We start from the raw sequence: 18271 nt of genomic DNA, 5'->3' as shown, positions 1-18271 counted from the left end.
ACAAAGTGTGAATGAATTTCATAAGCGGAAATGTGCTCATCTCTAATGGACATCTGCATGGACACTATGTCGTATTGTAGATTCTAGGTAGAAAATTTGATTCAGGGCCATATCAATTCTACCTGCCTTGAAATTGCTCCAAATGGCTTGAAAATTTGAGTAGGACACTCTAAGGTCTCATAAATTTGAGTAGGACACTCTAAGGTCTCATATTTTTCCTCTTGTCTTTCCCTTTATTTAATATATATATATATATATATATATATATATATATATATTTATATTTTTCTCTCCATCTCTTCAAAATTTGCCCAAATTTAATGACCAGAAATTCAGTTCCGAATTCATCTAAAATTTTTACAAAATTTTATTAGTCAATTCACTCATCTCTAATAGTAGGTACCAGTCCTGGCTCTAAAGGCCCCTTTACACGGGTCAATTTTGCAGGCGACTGTCAGGAAAGAAGCATGCAGTGATCTCCTCCACAGTATAGGAGGAGCGATCGCTAATGCCATCGCTCGTCACCATACTGACTCGTTGTCTGCCGGCAGCAGATGCTGTTTACACAGCATGATCTGCTGCCGGCCAATTACGATTTTTGTGATCGCATGAATGACATGATTACCTGATGAAAGTGTGTTTCGCTCGTTCATCGGGTGATTGGCGGCACCTTTACACCGCCAGATAATCGCTAGCAAGCGTTCCTATGAATGCTTGTTAGTGATCATCTGGCCGAGAATCGGCCCATGTTAAGGGCCCTTAAGGAAGAGGTTTGTCTTTTAGCAATGTAATAAACTATCCACAGGGTAGGCAATAAATGACTGATCGCTAGGATCCCCACCAATAGCTAGCGTAACTGCTTTGAGCAGGAGTCTAAATGGGACTGTCTACCATAGACATGTAGTTGTCTAAACCTGATCTAGAGTATCAGATTACGGTACATACTTATCTCACTCACATTGATAAATGGACAGATTCCTGAATCATCAATTATATCTATTTGCTCCTTAGTCCTAAGGATATACTGTACAGGGATAAACTGTTAATGTGATAAAAAAGCGTCCTCCTGCAGCTTTAACCAGATCCACGAAAGAAATCCAGAATGTCAATTCCAATAAAACTTCAAAAATGTATTCCACCAATAAGCCATGACTAAGGACCTGTATTTGATGGTCTGAGAAGTGTAAGCTGTTTCTTGTCACCTGTTTGCGGTTTCAGATTTTTATGGCAGAATACATTTTTGAAGTTTTATTGGAATGGCGTGCTGGATTTTTTATATGGATACTCATCAGTTACCAATTTGGAATTGACCACGTACCACTGCCCTGCACCTTAGGACAGTATATTTTCTGTGTATTACAAAATTTAAAGGGGTTTTCTGAGAATTTTTCACTGTCCTCTGGATAGGTCATTAGTATCTGATCAGTGGGGTCCGACATCTAGGACCCACTATCAGGGCAGTCTTTAAAGCGGGGCAAAAGGGGCAGCTTCCCCATGCCCAGTTGCTCCTGGGGGGCCCAAGGCAGCTGCCTCTTAAGCCCCGCTGGCCACTGGTGATGTGGGGGGGTGGCGGCAGGGCACAGGGAGATGAGCGCTTCCATTGTGGAAGCGCTAATCTCCATAGTCATCTGTATCTCCGTCCTCAGGACAGCGATAAAGATAGATGCGCTGCGGCGGGGCAGGAGAGGGAGAGGCATCTCCCTTCCCCGTTCCTCTGATAGGCTGCAGGCCTAATACCTGCAGCCTATCAGAGGCCGGTGCAGGCGGCGCGATGATGTCGTTGCCTGGTCTGAGCCGTACAGCGCGGGACTCAGGCCGGAACGGGCCTGCATCGCTGCCAGCCTGATGGAGGTTAGTACAAGTGTTTATTTTTTTATATGGTACTACTACTGGCACATGATTGGGGGGCATCTATGGGGGCACCTGTTACTGGCACATGATTGGGGGGCATCTATGGGGGCACTTGTTACTAGCACATGATTGGGGGGCATCTATGGGGGCACCTGTTACTGGCACATGATTGGGGGGCATCTATGGGGGCACTTGTTACTGGCACATGATTGGGGGGCATCTATGGGGCACCTGTTACTGGCACATGATTGGGGGGCATCTATGGGGCACCTGTTATTGGCACATGATTGGGGGGCATCTATGGGGCACCTGTTATTGGCACATGATTGGGGGCATTTATGGGGGCACCTGCTACTTGCACATGATTAGGGGGCATGTATGGGGGCACTTGTTACTGGCACATTATTGGGGGGCATTTATGGGGGAATATCTTTCTGGCACATTATTGGGGGGCACTGTGGGGGCATCTATGGGGGCACTTCTTACTGGCACATTATTGGTGGCACTATGGGGGCATCTATGGGGCACTTCTTACTGGCACATTATTGGGGGCATCTACTGAGGCCACAAAAAAGGGATATTTTATATGTGGGGCTCTGTATAGGCGCATTTAATACTGTGGCACATTATAGTGGGTACTATGGGGAAGGGGAGAGTGGAGTACTATGGGCTCATCTATGGGGGGCACTAAGAAGTGTTTTTTTATACTTGCAAATTATGGAGGACACTGAGGGCATCTACTGGGGCACTATATATGGGGCATTTTATACTAATACATTATGGGGGCACTAAGAAGGGGGGGAGAAGAGCACTATGGGGGCATTTACTGGGGGTACTATATAGGGGCATTTTATACTGGCACATTATGGGGGCACTATGGGGACATTAGCTCAACTGGGGGCATTAAAAGGGGGTATTTTTTGCACATTATAAGGAGAATTATTACTACTGGAGAGCATTATGATGGGCTTTATTACTACTGGGTGTCTATGGGGAACATGATTACTAGTATGGGCACTATGGGAGCATTATTACTTCTGGGGCACAGTGGGGACATGTTGGGGGCACTGTAGGAGCACTATTACTACCATGTGTGCCCTAGCAGAGAATTATTCCTATTGGTGGGACTTTTGGGAGCACTATTACCATGGGGGCACCTTGGCACAGTATCAGCTTACCATAATTATTTTTGGGGGACGTTATGTTTACACTATTAGTGTCAGGGACACTATTTGCTGGGCACAGTTATTTTAGGGCACTGTGTGCCAATAATTATTGAAGGGCACTATCTGCATGGTACTACTATTATCAGGGGGTTTATCCATTTCTGCAGTATAGTATTGGGGACAGCGGCACAGCATTAGGGGTGGTAGGATAATTTGTCCAGAAGATGGGAGGATGATGGAAAAGTAGTAAACTAAGATTTTGTTTGTCAAACTGCAGAAACGAGAAATGGCTGAATAATGGTGGTCTGGCCTGAAAGGAGAAGATGAGGAAAGAGAACATCTACATCAAAGAGACGTCACTGGATGTAGTGGTGGATGGAGGGGTTAGTAGTACAGTACTACTGTATCTGCACATTGTAAAAATAAAAAAAAGTAATCTGCAAAATACTATATAATTTGTGTCAGAAGTTGTGCTTTTTTAATTTTTAGAATAATGATACAGCCATTTTATTTGATACTTTTGTGCTGATTCTTTTTTTTTTTCTTCTCTTTATTAAGGGACATTATAGTCACCAGAACCACAACAGCTAAACGTAGTAGTTCTGGTGTCTATAGCATCTTGTCTCTGCAAGCTTTGTAATGTAAACACTGCCTTTTCAGAAACAAAGGTAGTATTTACATTACTGCCAAGGAACACGTCTAGTGACCACTCATCACCATTAACGTTTACTACTCTAAGAGGTGTGTGGATTTTTTTTTTGTGTGTGTGTTGTGGTGGAGGGCGTGGGAAGGCGGGATCCAGGGGGCCCAAGTAAATTCTTGCCCAGGGTCCAATCAATATTAAAGACGGCCCTGCCCACAATGATCAGCCTTTTGAGAAGGTACCAGACGCTCGCATTAGGATTCCGTAATTGCACTGAAAGCTAATGAAGGGACTTCATTAAACTATTTAATCTCCAGCATCCGACTTTTGTAACTTTTGTATCTGTATTATGCAAGGCTCTGTTTAACTTGGGGCAGGGGAAGCCAGAACACAGAAGCACGGCTCAGATTTCATTGCGGGAACCAAACATCTGCCCTGAGATCTGTCACAGACACGTGAAGTTATTCTGGTCGAAGCTGCCCATGAAATGCACCACACAATAAACCCAGATGTACAGGCGAAAGATGAATTCTGAAAGATTTCTAGGAAGCTTTTAAATATAAAGAAGAAAAGATTAAGGAGCCTTGTGGGGGATGATCTGGAGTAGGCGGATTACAGCCAGGGTTGCCAACCAGAATTTTTTCTTTTTCCTGGGCAACTTATCCCAAAATCACGGACAGCCGACATTTTTTACGAACAAATTAGAAAACCATAATAAATTAAAAAGATTATAAGTCATACATATCTACAGCACAATATACTGATAAAACCTCATCACCAGCATTTACTGTGAACTGTAAAATGATGATAATTACCACCAAAATAATCTAGTCAGGTACCATCAACCTCAAAAAAATAATCACGGACACGTGTAATTTTTTGCACGGACACAGGAAAAAAGTTGCCTATTTTTATGGACTGTCCAGAAATTTCTGGACGGTTGGCAACCCCGATTACAGCCAACAGGTGACATGGCACAACGTTTTCCCGAAACCACTGCCTCTTTGTTCTGGTGATCAGAACAGGATCTGTCAACAGCAATATGCCACCAATGTGTATCTTTAGAGCTCACACTTTTGAAGCAATGGATATATCACTCCATACTGTAGCTTATCAGAAGCCCAGCAACAATGCTGTAGGTTACTAGTTGTGTGAAGCAGCCGGTAAACTCTCTATAAATGTTCAGAAACCCCCCTCAGTCACTAAAAAGTTGCTCCTCAGTAACACAAAATGATAGGGAGGAGAGGAGAGGGAAGGTGGAGAAGAGGGGGGTGATGCTGCAGTCTCCATACCTTGGTTATGGTTAATGCAGAAAAAGTTGTATTTCATAAGAAATTCCATATTCTGTATCTTAAAGAGTAACTATACTTTTTTGATATGTCATAGGGACATATCAGAAGTGTTGATCAGCGGGGGTCCCAGCTCTGAGACCCTCACCAATCGCTAGAGTGAAGGGTCAGAAGCGCTCAGCCAGGTGCAGCATCTCCTCGCTGCTGAGCGCGAGACTGTAAACGGTTTTAATGGAAAGTCTATGAGCTTGGCCACAGTCTCGCACTCAGCAGTTAGAGGGGAAGCAGCACTCGGCTGAGCGCTTCTGACCCCCTGTTCTAGCGATCGGTGGGGGTCTCAAAGCTGGTATCTGCCGATGAACACTTCTGATATGTCCCTATGACATACCATAAAAAAAAATAAAAAATAAAGAGTAGTTACTCTTTAAAGGACTTGTCTGGTTTACAGAAAAATTATAAGGAAACACTGAATTAATATAGGGGAGTCCCTTGTTTGGTTGGTACCTCCGTCAATTAGCTGGAGCAGAGAAGGAAAGACTATTCAAAAAGCATCTCCTTCTCTTGCTTTCTAGAATTCTCAATATGTCCATGAATTACATAGTCAATTGATTTCACAGGGCTCAAGGTAACCCCTCATTTACCCCATGGTGGCGGTGCTGCTGCAATGAGGTAATTTTTTGTGGACCCTTCTAGCAAAAAATAAGAAATTACCTAAAGCAGGCAACTCATTTAAACTCAACTAAATCTTGTAGAGGAAGTTAATACAAGGCACTTACTAATGTATTGTGACTGTCAATATTGCTTCCTTTGCTGGCTGGATTCATTTTTTTCCATGGTCACAACCACCCTGCAATTCAGCAGCAGTGGTTGTGTTTACATACTATAGGAAAAAGCAAGCCTATGTGCGGTCCCACAGTCCCGGCCGCCAGAGAAGCTCCCGCATTTTCTTCTAGTGTGCAGGCATGACCACCACTGGTGGATTGCAGGGTGGTCGTAACCATGGAAACGAGCAGTGTATAACGTGATGGAAAAATGAATCCAGCCAGCAAAGGAGGCAACATGGACAATCACAATACATTAGTAAGTGCCTTGTATTAACTTTCTCTACAAAATAAATGCTATGTGCTGAAGTGAGACAAGCTCAAGCCTTTCACAATCACAAAGTGTATTTAGTTTCCTTAGAAATACTATATGTTATACATTATTATGTAGACTTATCTCACTTGAAGGATTCAGACCATGAGCAAAGCCCACTTGGGGCAGCCCCTGTGATTTAGATAGGAGCGTACCTATCCATCAGTCATCGCAGAACACAACACTTGACTCCTGGTGTCTAATTAAACGGTTCTCCGGAAATTAAGAAAATGAAAATACTTAAATAAATATTACTTATAATTACTTATAATTTATTATTAATAAATATATTCACGCATACATTTCATTAGCTATAATGGTTCATTTTGTCTAGGGAACAATCATTAGGAGAAATAAAATGGCCGCCGTCTTGTTAGTACACACAAATCCTGTCCTAATCACACAGCAGGACAAGTTACTTTACAACACTGAGGTAAAGAGCTGCTTCATCCTCCTCTCCTACTTGTCAGGTATTATCATCCTGAATACAAATGATAAAATCTTCAGCTGAATCTCTATAGGAATGGAGTTCATGAGGAGACATGAAGTACAGAGAGGACGGACAGGACAGGTAATGTGGGGCTGTGGTAATGGAGACTGCATACAAGTGCTGCTGCTCATCAGCCACAACCCCACCCTCCTCTCTGTACTTCATGTCTCCCCATGAACTCCATTCCTACAGAGATTCATCTGAAGATCATATTAAACTGTATTCAGGATCATAATCTCTGACAAGTAAGAGAGGTAGATGGCGCAGCTCTTTAACTTGTCCTCCTGTGTAATTAGGACAGGTTTTGTGTGGACAAGTAGGATGGCGGCCACCGTTTTTTCCTAATGATTACTCCCCGGACAAAATGAGCCATTATAACTAATAAAAAGGTATTTGGTAGTAATATTTAAGTATTTTCATTTTCTTAATTCCCGGAGATTGGAACCCCTTTAAGAAGAAACCCTCTACAAATGAGCAGAAGCTGCTTGGTCAGAGTAAGCATGGCTGCAGTGGCTCATTAGGTCCAAAAGCAATCAATGTAAAATTTCCTGTGTGATCAATAGTTCAGCGCCTAGGACGAAATACCAGTTACATTTCAAGGAAAACACAAATGTGCTGCACGTTTCTGCACTAATGGAATTATTTCCCAACAGGGCCCTTCATTGTAAGAATGCAGGACCTAGAACTCTGTATACAGTACTTCATCCCCTATTATATTCCCGAATTGTAATTATCAAGGCTAATCCATTGTTTTTCCCCCCGTAACTTTCTGTATGTTGTGGCTGACAAATTCATCCAGTGTCTATGATAAATCTAACAAGGCTTTAAAGGGGTTGTCTTTAATATAATATATGCCCCCATTGTCTTATAGGTGCTGGTCCCACCGATAGGACCTGCATCTATATCGGGAACGGAGCCCCGCAAAGTGGTGGCAGGAGGACTTCGGTCTGGCCACCACCAAACGCTCTCCTCATAGATGTTAATGGGAGCGCACTATGCATGACTAACCACCGCTCTCATTCTCTTCTATGGGCTCAAATGAAATAGCCGAGCCAGCACTCAACTATTTTCGGTGGCCACATAGAAAATGAATGGAGGGCAGCTGTGCATGCCCAGTGCGCCCCCCGCCACTTTTTGGGCTCCGTTCTTGGTATAGGTGAGGGTCCCACCGCATAAGACAATGGGGGCATATCCTAGCGATATCCTGTGATTGGACAACTCCTTTAAATTTTAAGCCCAGCCATCTGTACCTGCTGAAGAAACCCTACTAATGCTTCTCCACTCCGGCTCTCTGGCTCTCTTCTGTGGTCTTCCGGTCCCCATCTTGTGAACGTCTGGACGGGGAGTGGGGTAGTCACGTCCACCGTTGCAGTCATTGACTGGTCTCATGGCTCATGTGTCCCCAAGTGTCATGTGGCCCAGCAAAAACATGCCGGCCATCCAGAAGTTCACAGACAGAAGTCCAGTGAAGTGAGCCAGGGGGCCATAATGGAGCAGGGCGGAGGAGGTGAGCATGATTTTTTTTTTCAACAGGTACTTCTGGCCAGGCTTCAAACTTACCAAAGTGCATAAAGCTGGAAATCCCTTTAAAAACCATGTCCACTTTCAACAAAATATAAAAAAATTTACAACTGGAAATAAATCACAATAACTTTAATAACTGCATTATTTCCAGAGCTGCATTCATACTTCTGCTTGGGTGTTACTGGAAACAGTCAACACGCTTATTGACAGACATAAAATTAACCACTTAGCTGACCTCCTGTAATAGAATAGCAGAGGTAAGTTCTCCTACCTCAGTTCAGAATAAAGAGCCTTGGGCAAAGCATACAAGTTAAGTCAACAATAGCCAACAGAGAATGCTAGGAGACTTCAGCTCTGAAGCCGGCAGGATTTTAAATGCAGCTCTGCAGGATTAATTCATTCAAAAGCAAATATATTATATACTAGTGGTGAGCAATTACACAGCTGATGAGGAACAGATAATCAGTCTCAAATACTTAAAGGGGTTGTCCCACGAAAAATATTGTACAGCTTTCAAATCAGTACCTGTTTATTCAATAAAATGTATCTGTATAGCGCCACCTGCTGTTAGTTTCTTTTTTCTTGTTTCTTTGTCCTGCTCACTGAGATGGCCACACATGTTCAGTTTCATCCTTCAGCTTCCTCCTGAGCTGTGATAGGCAGAGCATGGACACGCCCACTGAGCCGTGATAGGGAAAGCATGGACACGGCCTCTTAGCAGCTGCAGCAGAAAGGACACTCCCCTTGAGCTGCCTTGAGCAATGAATGGGGAGATCTCTGGATCCATGTGAGGTACAGGGCTGGTTCTAGCTTTGTTAGAAAGAGATTGTCATGTTCTATATGATGTCTGATTTTCATTTTTTACATTAGTCATGGGATAAATCCTTTAAATACTTATGGGCTAGCTTTAGTATGAGCCAGCTGTATTTCATTTGTAGGGGTCTGCCTCCTGGAGGTGTTACCTATAAGCACAAGCAGGGGGCCTTGAATGGGACTGAGTTTCAGAACCAAGAAGGGGACATGGCATTGTCTGTAGCTTGGCACCCTTCATGAAGCCGAGTGGTGGAGATGGTTTCCCTATAATCCAAAAGCTAGGCCATCAATATTTAATGGGGTTCTTCCATGATTGTGGTAAAAAAAAAATGAAAACTCTATATCATATAGAACATGACAGTCTCTTTCTAACAAACTTAGAGCAGCCCTGTACCTCACATGGATCCAGAGATCTCCTCATTCATTGCTCTGCTAGATTTATATCAAGCTGGCAGTTTAGGGGGCGTGTCCTTTCTACTTCAGATGTGGCAGTTAAAGACTGGAACTGAGCTGCTTCCATGTCAGTGAGCAGGACAGACAAATTAGAAAAAAGAGCAAACAGCAGGTGGCGCTATACAGATAGTTTTTAGGGAATAGCTCAGAGGCTATACTAAATTTTTTAATTACATGTAAACATAAAAGTGTAGAATGTTTTTCGTGGGACAACCCCTTTAAAAGTCATGGAAAACGCCTTTAAGGAGTCTACATTAAAGGGGTTTTCTGGGATCAGGATATTAATGGCCTATACTCAAGTGTTGAAGCTTCGTCTCGCTCAAGTGAATGGGACAAAACTGCAATATCTTTCACTGTCAGACTCACACATGTGCCGCAGCCTCTTAATACAGCCGATCAGCAGGGTTGATGACAGCCGTAGCCTCTGATATAGGGCAGAGAATAGGCCATCAATAGCCTGTTTGGAAACTTCCTTAAAGGGGTTATCCATCATCTATAATGCCCCCCAAAGTGCTCGGACACCTCGCACAGCTTATACTTACCCCGCTCCCCAACACCCGTATTGCTCCTGATGCCCGCACAGCCGCTGCTGCATCTCTCCGTCCTGCGAATCAAAACAACCGGCGACGGGGGGAGCAGCTAATAGCTGGCCGCGACGGGGACATTAGGGAGGCTCATTCCTCTTGTGGCCTGCTATTGGCTGCCCCCCTATTGCCAGATGTTTTGATCCGCGTGACAGGGAGATGCAGCGGCGGCCGTGTGGGCATCAGGAGCAACACGGGTGCTGGGAAGCAGGGCAAGTATAACCTGTATGAGGTGCCCAGGCACTTTGGGGGGCATTATAGACGTTGGATAACCCCTTTAATGTATCATCTAAAGTACTTGCGTTCTCCAAGGGTATCATTCCTTTGCATTTCTATTTAGCAAAAATGAATTTCGTATATACGACTATGACAAAAACTGTAATATTCCATTTCATGGACGTAATAATCACAGCTGCATGAAATTGTTCACGAGATTCAATATAATATAATATAATATAATATAATATATATATATATATATATATATATATATATATATATACACACACACAGTACAGACCAAAAGTTTGGACACACCTTCTCATTCAAAGAGTTTTCTTTATTATTATGACTATGAAGGCATCAAAACTATGAATTAACACATGTGGAATTATATACATAACAAACAAGTGTGAAACAACTGAAAATATGTCATATTCTAGGTTCTTCAAAGTAGCCACCTTTTGCTTTGATTACTGCTTTGCACACTCTTGGCATTCTCTTGATGAGCTTCAAGAGGTAGTCCCCTGAAATGGTCTTCCAACAGTCTTGAAGGAGTTCCCAGAGATGCTTAGCACTTGTTGGCCCTTTTGCCCTCACTCTGCGGTCCAGCTCACCCCAAACCATCTCGATTGGGTTCAGGTCCGGTGACTGTGGAGGCCAGGTCATCTGGCGCAGCACCCCATCACTCTCCTTCATGGTCAAATAGCCCTTACTTTCAAAGTTTTCCCAATTTTTCGGCTGACTGACCTTAATTTCTTAAAGTAATGATGGCCACTCGTTTTTCTTTACTTAGCTGCTTTTTTCTTGCCATAATACAAATTCTAACAGTCTATTCAGTAGGTCTATCATCTGTGTATCCACCTGACTTCTCCTCAACGCAACTGATGGTCCCAACCCCATTTATAAGGCAAGAAATCCCACTTATTAAACCTGACAGGGCACACCTGTGAAGTGAAAACCATTTCAGGGGACTACCTCTTGAAGCTCATCAAGAGAATGCCAAGAGTGTGCAAAGCAGTAATCAAAGCAAAAGGTGGCTACTTTGAAGAACCTAGAATATGACATATTTTCAGTTGTTTCACACTTGTTTGTTATGTATATAATTCCACATGTGTTAATTCATAGTTTTGATGGGCCTCAAAGGTAAAATAAAGGATACCTATATTATTTGTGCTTATTTATACTGGGAAAATAGTCATTGGGAGAGTTTAATTCCTTGTATAAATATATATATATGGCTCAAAACTAAAGTCTCTTCCCTGGATTTTTATTAGAAGGGTTTCTAAAGGGCATAAGGGCATCCCTAGCAATTTGGGAAGAGTCAACTTGATGCTCAACTGTGTAAACTGTGCTTTCATGACGGTGACCTATACGCCATGCATATATAGAGTCAACACAGCTCATTTTTTTTCTTTGTGAAATATAGGTTTAGATTTCAGCGGTCCACTCTGTGTTCCTCTGGCAAATGCTCATTTCCCATTATCTATTAAAATTGTTACTTGTGAATAGGTAGATAAATAAAGGAAATAACTAAGGTTCGTATCACACGAGCATGTTCGATCTGGAAGACATGCTCCACGTGACGGCTGCGTTTCCAGGACTGAGTATTGCTCCTCTGTCCTGAAACCACAGTCTCAATGATTTATGATGCTGCGAGTTCCTGCCTGATGGCGGGTATACTGTACTGTGCCTACATAATGCCGTGAGTACAGTAAAATAGACCTGTTGTTGGGCAGGAACTCATAGCATCATAAATCATTATGATGCTGTGAGTTCAGGTTAGCGTGGGTTCACATTGGCGTTATGAATTCCGTGCTTGTTTTCTGTTATAACAGAAAATAACAGAATCTGTAAGAGGGAATTCAAAATGCAAACCTTTAGAGGCATTACGTTTTGATCAGTCATAATACAGGTCTACGGGGGAAGCATAACGGATCCGTCTGGTTTCCGTTATGCAGGACGGAAAAGAAAGTCCTGTTGTCAGACGGTTCCGTTATGCTTGCCCATAGACCTCTATGAGAGCTCAAAACGAAATGCCTATAAAGGTTTCCGTTTGGAATTCCGTCTTACAACTTCCGTTATTTTCCGTTATAACCATGTTATAACGGAAAGCAATAACGAAATGCAGCCCGAAATGCAGCTATCACACAGTGTGTGCTTCTCGGTCCTCACAGGAAAAAAAAACGGTTGGCCAAATTATTTCTTAACCCTATGGAAACACAGGGGGAAATTGATCATCCCCCGATGCCATAGATTTGGCGTTAAAACCAGTTTTTCAGAATTTTTAAATAAGTGCCAATGAGACTAGATTTAAATCACAATTGGCATTTTTTACGTGGTCCTTGGCAGTTTCTGAAAAGAGGATGGGGTATCAGTGGGGCCATCAGTCCTGGCACATTTATTAACATTTATGCCAGAAATTGGCATAAATGATGACAGAAATCTATGCCAGCTACGAGCTGGAGTAGTTTTCAAGTTGGCTGGTGGACTACCAGAGTGGGCATTTAATTTAGGACAAAACCTGTCGTAAATTTACTGTCTGCTCCGGCAGCGCAGGGACCATCAAGACTGGCATAAAACACGCCTGTCTTGATACATCAGGGCCATAGTTTATAGTCTAACATTTTGCCCACCCTCTTACAATTGTATCACAAACAACTTAAATTGAACGTTCTTCAATGCCATTTTATTCTTGTACTCTAAACAGGTTAAAATTCAGTAATAATACATTTTTTTAACCTAACGTTATAACAGCCAGATCCTCCTTTTCTCATAAAGAGCTCCAAAATCTTGCATAGACAAGAAGACATTTACTAAGAGTTTGTTGGGTGATTTGTGGCAAATTTATTAAAAGGTGCATGTGTCTTTATAAATATGAGGGCATTTTGGATTGTCTGCCACTAACAGCTATGTTTGCACCGTTACCATTCCCTGCTCCACCGCCATCCTGTATTTCTCCATTGTTCATCTACCCCTTGCCGCAGCAAAGCACTGGTTAAAGTGTAACAGTCATTTTAGGTAATTTTTCAGAATAAACTGCCATGAGGGTGAGAATTGGTAGGTGGAGACTAGTTAGAATCTTGTCTGCTCAGATGCAGGACATAGATAAACAGGGGACCCTGGTACTAACCCTCTGTAGCCCACCTGCAGAAGCAGTAATGGAGAACATGACACAGCAGACCGAAGCAATTTATAGGGTATGTAACTCTTAACAGTTAATAAAGACAGTAAATCACTTACAAACCATCAGCATTCCCTCAGTCTGTCTCTCTGCCTGTCTGCTGCAGCCCCTCCCCCTTCTCCCCCTGTCTATAAACATTTATGTAATCTGATCCTTCAGTGAGCAGGCACCCGGTCTGAAGATGAATCTCAGCAATGAATTGAGAGTTAGTGAACAGGAGGGGGAGCAGGAGAAGAGCCTCAGAAGAAAAGAAGGGAGCAACTTTCTCTGATAAGATCTATTACAAACTTTCTACTAATCACTTGTACTAATGAAATTACAGTTGCTCTTTAATTCTTCTTAGTTCGGAGCTCTGTTCTTACATATCAATTTCTGAGGAGTTCATCAATGTCTGTTACATAACCCAAGGAAGATCCCCCACTTATTGTTTTTAGTGTCTGTGTATAGTTCATGAAGCAGTTCTCAAAATGGTTGCATCTGCTGGCTATTCTTGTGGACCCTGTCACATGCCACTTTGTTCTTGGTCTGTGGCAGGCATCCAATGGAAAAAATTAAGGTACATGACAGGAGATCATGTCCGAGAAAGGACCTAAGGACCTTTGATAATGGGGACTTGCATTGCAATGTCCACACCTCCTAGGACGTGACCTCCTTTGAGAGAACTTTATTTTTTCCATTGTTGCTGCTGCCTAAAGCACCCATGTTTCTTGTTTCTGGTCTTGTTCCTAGTTCCTAGACTTCTAGTAAAGCAGTACTACACCTGCACATGACTCCTAGCTATTCCTGAATGTATATATAAAAAGTTCCACACCTGGTGAGGCCATTAATATAATGATCCTGGTGGATATCCCCTTTAAATTAAAGAGAACCTATCAGCATAATCAACCCTTTTAAACGAGGCATAATGCCTGTTAGGGTTGATCATGCTAATTAAAACAATATTGTTTGGTTTTGGCTTGTACCGCTGCGGAGATATCATTAGTTTTATATTCATGACAATTGGTTAGTTGAAGCACAGAGGGGCTGGCTGAAGTGCTTAGAGCACCACTACAGCTATGTCATGGTGTTCAGTGCACTGCCCCCTCCTATTTAATTGACAGGTCTAGACATCTTGTCAAACCTGGCGCCTGCACTCTAGATCTGCTGCTGCTTGCCGTGCAGTGCAGATTCACAGTGACGCAATTCCTCCTCTGTCTCTGAAGCTGGCAGTGCTTCCACTCCCGGGTGGAAGGAAATCATCAGCACCTGCTCAGCAAGCAGCAGTAGATAGAGAGCGCAAGCGCCGAGTTTGTGAGCCAGAGTGCAGGCACCAGATGACACAGCAAAATGAAGTGTCTGTCCCTGTCAATCAAATGGGAGGGGGGGGGAGTGTAGTAAGCACTGCTGCATACTTGTAACAGTGCTCCTAGTGCTGCAGCCAGCCCCTTGGTACTCCTACTAATTTGCATAGATATAAAAGTAATGATATCTCTGCAGCATTACCAGCCAAAAACCAAAAGAAAACTGATTGTTTTAATCAGCATGGTCAACTCTATCAGGCAGTGTGGTTTAATAGGGTTGATCATGCATACAGGTCCTCTTTAAAGGGTTCCATAGTTGCAACCAACATGACTGCATTTCCAGTTGTAATGTATGCAAAAATGGCCTCCACATCCTACAAGCAAAACGACAATATTTCAGTAAGGAAATGAACCATTATTAAACTTCAGTTGCTGCTCTAATTCCTTAGTTACTAATACATGCTTATTTTTGGAAGGTTGAAAATCTGCTTTAAATAACCAAATCAGCTCTGCTCCATCTGTAGATACCCCCTGCAGTATATGAACAAATAGGATGAAAAAAAAAAACAAAAAAAAAAAAAACAGCCTGTATCCTGAGAAAGATCTCTCCTACATTGACCGGCACAGCATTGGGCACTGCGCATGCCTTTTTATGTCAATCTATATTAAAGGTAATGTGTCACCAAAATTTTAGCTGTCAGTTAAAAGCAGATAGCGACACATCTCCTTTTGCACTAATCTGTTTTTATTTTCTGATTAAAGAAATCTGCATTCTGTTTCCTGAACCTATTAAGGGGGGGGGCATCTTGCCTGAGCTGTTTTTAAAAGCATTAAAAAAAATAGCTTTACGGAACCCCCATGGGCCATAGACACAATGGTCAGACTGGAACGGCATTGACTTCTATGTGAGAGTTTTCTAGACATGCTCTGCGCCCTGTGCAGAGGTAATTGTACAAGGAAAGAATAGACGAGCTGTGATATCAACTATTGTAAATGGTGGATCCTGTCTTATCTATAGACAGAGGTGATATCATTACAGGCAGGATTAGAATGACAGATAAGCAGATAACGGCAGTAAAAGAATCTTTACAGAAGAAGAAGTGGCGCCTGTTATTAGGCTTAGTGGCCAGTGCAAAAAACAGCAGGATTTTATTTTTTTATTTTTTAAAAATTTAGATATTGACATGGAAAATTAAAAATATCATCATAAAAAATTGTTTAAAAATATGTTACACATAAAAATGGGATTTAAACAATAGGTCATTTTCTGATGACACATTCCCTTTGAGTGCCACCAACTCCAATCTCTAGTTTGGAGTCCTGTGCCAACACATGTACCCAGCACATGGACACGTTTCTTAGCAGGGTAAAAAGTTTATCTGTATAGGTGAAATCTGATATACAGACATTCCTGACAGTGAATGTGCTGCAACCCATCGCAGATCCCTGGGAAAGGCAACAGGTTAATCTCCACTGGAAGCAGGTGAATATATTTTCGCCTCCCAGCAGGCAGCGCCGCGGCCGTCCTTGACCGCTATCAGTGCAGACAGATGCTGAACTAGAATTGATATTGGTAACGGCGAGCAGGCTGTAGTCATCATCTTCCTGACAGCATTGCAAATAACACCCAATCTCCTTCTGCCTTCTGAAGAAAGTGGCTAACAGGACATCTAGATGACATGTTATATTTGGGGTGGTGGGGTCTAGTTATGTCGATTATCTGGGGTAGAGCCGAGTGACCATTACAGACATAGGGCTACTTTAACACCAGCATTTTTGCTGGATCCGTCATGGATCAGCAAAAAACGCTTCCGTACATAATAATACAACCGTCTTCATCCGTTCTCAAGACGGATCCATCTCTAAAACCATTGAAAGTCAATGGGTGACGGATCTGTTTTCTTTTGTGTCTGAGAAAACGGATCTGCCACCATTGACTTACATTGTGTGTCAGGACGGATCCTTCTTGCTCCACACCACATCGTGGACAGAAAAAGCGCTGCTTGCAGCGTTTTTCTGTCCGCGATGGGGACGCAACCAAACGGAACGGAATCCATTCTGGTGGCTCCATTTCGTTCAGTTTTGTCCCCATCGACAATGAATGGGGACAAAACGGAAGCGTTTTCCACCGCTATAGAGATCCTATGACAGATCTCAATAGCGGAAAGGGAAAGCGCAGATGTGAAAGCATCCTAACACCCAATCTCCTTCCTGCTTTCTCAAGAAAATGGCTAATAGGACATCTAGATGACATGCTATCCCTGGAGGGGATCTAGTTAGGCCTATTGCACACGACCGTATGGCTTTTTCAGTGTTTTGCGATCCGTTTTAAACGGATCCGTTGTTCCGTTTTTTGTTTCCGTTTTGTTTCCGTTTCCGTTCCGTTTTTCCGTTCCGTTTTTCCGTATGGCAAATACAGTATACAGTTATTTCATAGAAAAAATTGGGCTGGGCATAACATTTTCAATAGATGGATCCGCAAAAAACGGAACGGATACGGAAGACATACGGATGCACTTCCGTATGCATTCCGTTTTTTTGCGGACCCATAGACTTTAATGGAGCCACGGAACGTGATTTGCGGCCAAATATAGGACATGTTCTATGTTAAAACGGAACGGAAAAACGGAAAAACGGAAACGGAATGCATACGGAGTACATTCCGTTTTTTTTGCGGACCCATTGAAATCAATGGCTCCGTATACGGACCGTATACGGACCGCAAAAAACGGCCAGTAAACGGGAAAAAAAAACGGCCGTGTGAAAGAGGCCTTATACAGATTGTCTGTTTGGGGTAGAGATGTATCAGCCGGGTTACCATTCTAGACATCATTCATGATCTATTAAATTATGGCGCACGTTGCTCTGGAAAGGACCTGATGTGCTGCTCATCCTGAGCACTCTGATTCATAGAGATAATCCAAGAGCTAAAATACAGAGACAGAAGACCAGTGGGTGTATACCGTCCAATTCCTGCTTCATGGAAACCATGACAGCGCCAGATCCGTCATACAAACATTCCGCCCCAGGGATTCCCCAAACCCACCCAGAAATGCCCACTTATGGGCAGGGCTTAATAAAATCCTGCCCATTTTTGGCGCAGGACAGCCCAAATTTACCAAGGTTGTGTCTAAAATTAAGGGATAATCCCTGTAAATTTGGCACTGGTGGCAACTACGCCAATGGAGCTTGTAATAGGTCTGAACGTTTTTTCTATCGAGATGCCCGTCATTTTGATGAGCAAAAAGTGTTGCATGTAACAGACTCTACGGTGGGGGCTTAGTCAGAGGGGCGTAATCCATTCCTTATTATCAGATTATTATTCTCAACTGGTCTTCAAAGGGGTTTCCTCGTAATACAAACGTATCCGCTAACCACAGAATAGGGCATACGTATCACTGGGTCCCCCACTGATCACCAGAACAGAGGTCATACTCCGGCTGCATTCATTATCTATGGGGGAGACTTATCTCCCTGCACCAAAAAAGTGGCAGAAAAAAAAAGTTGCAAACTGCATGTTTGTGACTTTTTGAACACCACTTGCGACACATTTTGTCGCAAGCAGCATTTTTGCGCAGTCCTTGCTACTTTCTGAAAAACGGAATCAGTGAGTATGAGGCCTGTGCTTCACCATAAACTAG

At 42.8% G+C, this 18271-nt stretch overlaps 1 protein-coding gene across 3 annotated transcripts in view; it reads right to left on the bottom strand.

The window, feature by feature from the left end:
* The window catches only part of MPPED2 (metallophosphoesterase domain containing 2), a 173942-nt gene that overhangs the window by 117050 nt on the left and 38621 nt on the right, over positions 1-18271 (bottom strand). The window lies entirely within an intron of this gene.

The sequence above is a fragment of the Bufo bufo genome, chromosome 10 (assembly GCF_905171765.1).
Source record: "Bufo bufo chromosome 10, aBufBuf1.1, whole genome shotgun sequence".
Taxonomy (NCBI): domain Eukaryota; kingdom Metazoa; phylum Chordata; class Amphibia; order Anura; family Bufonidae; genus Bufo; species Bufo bufo.
Note: the sequence above shows the minus strand (reverse complement) of the source record. Positions and strands in the feature narration are given on the sequence as shown.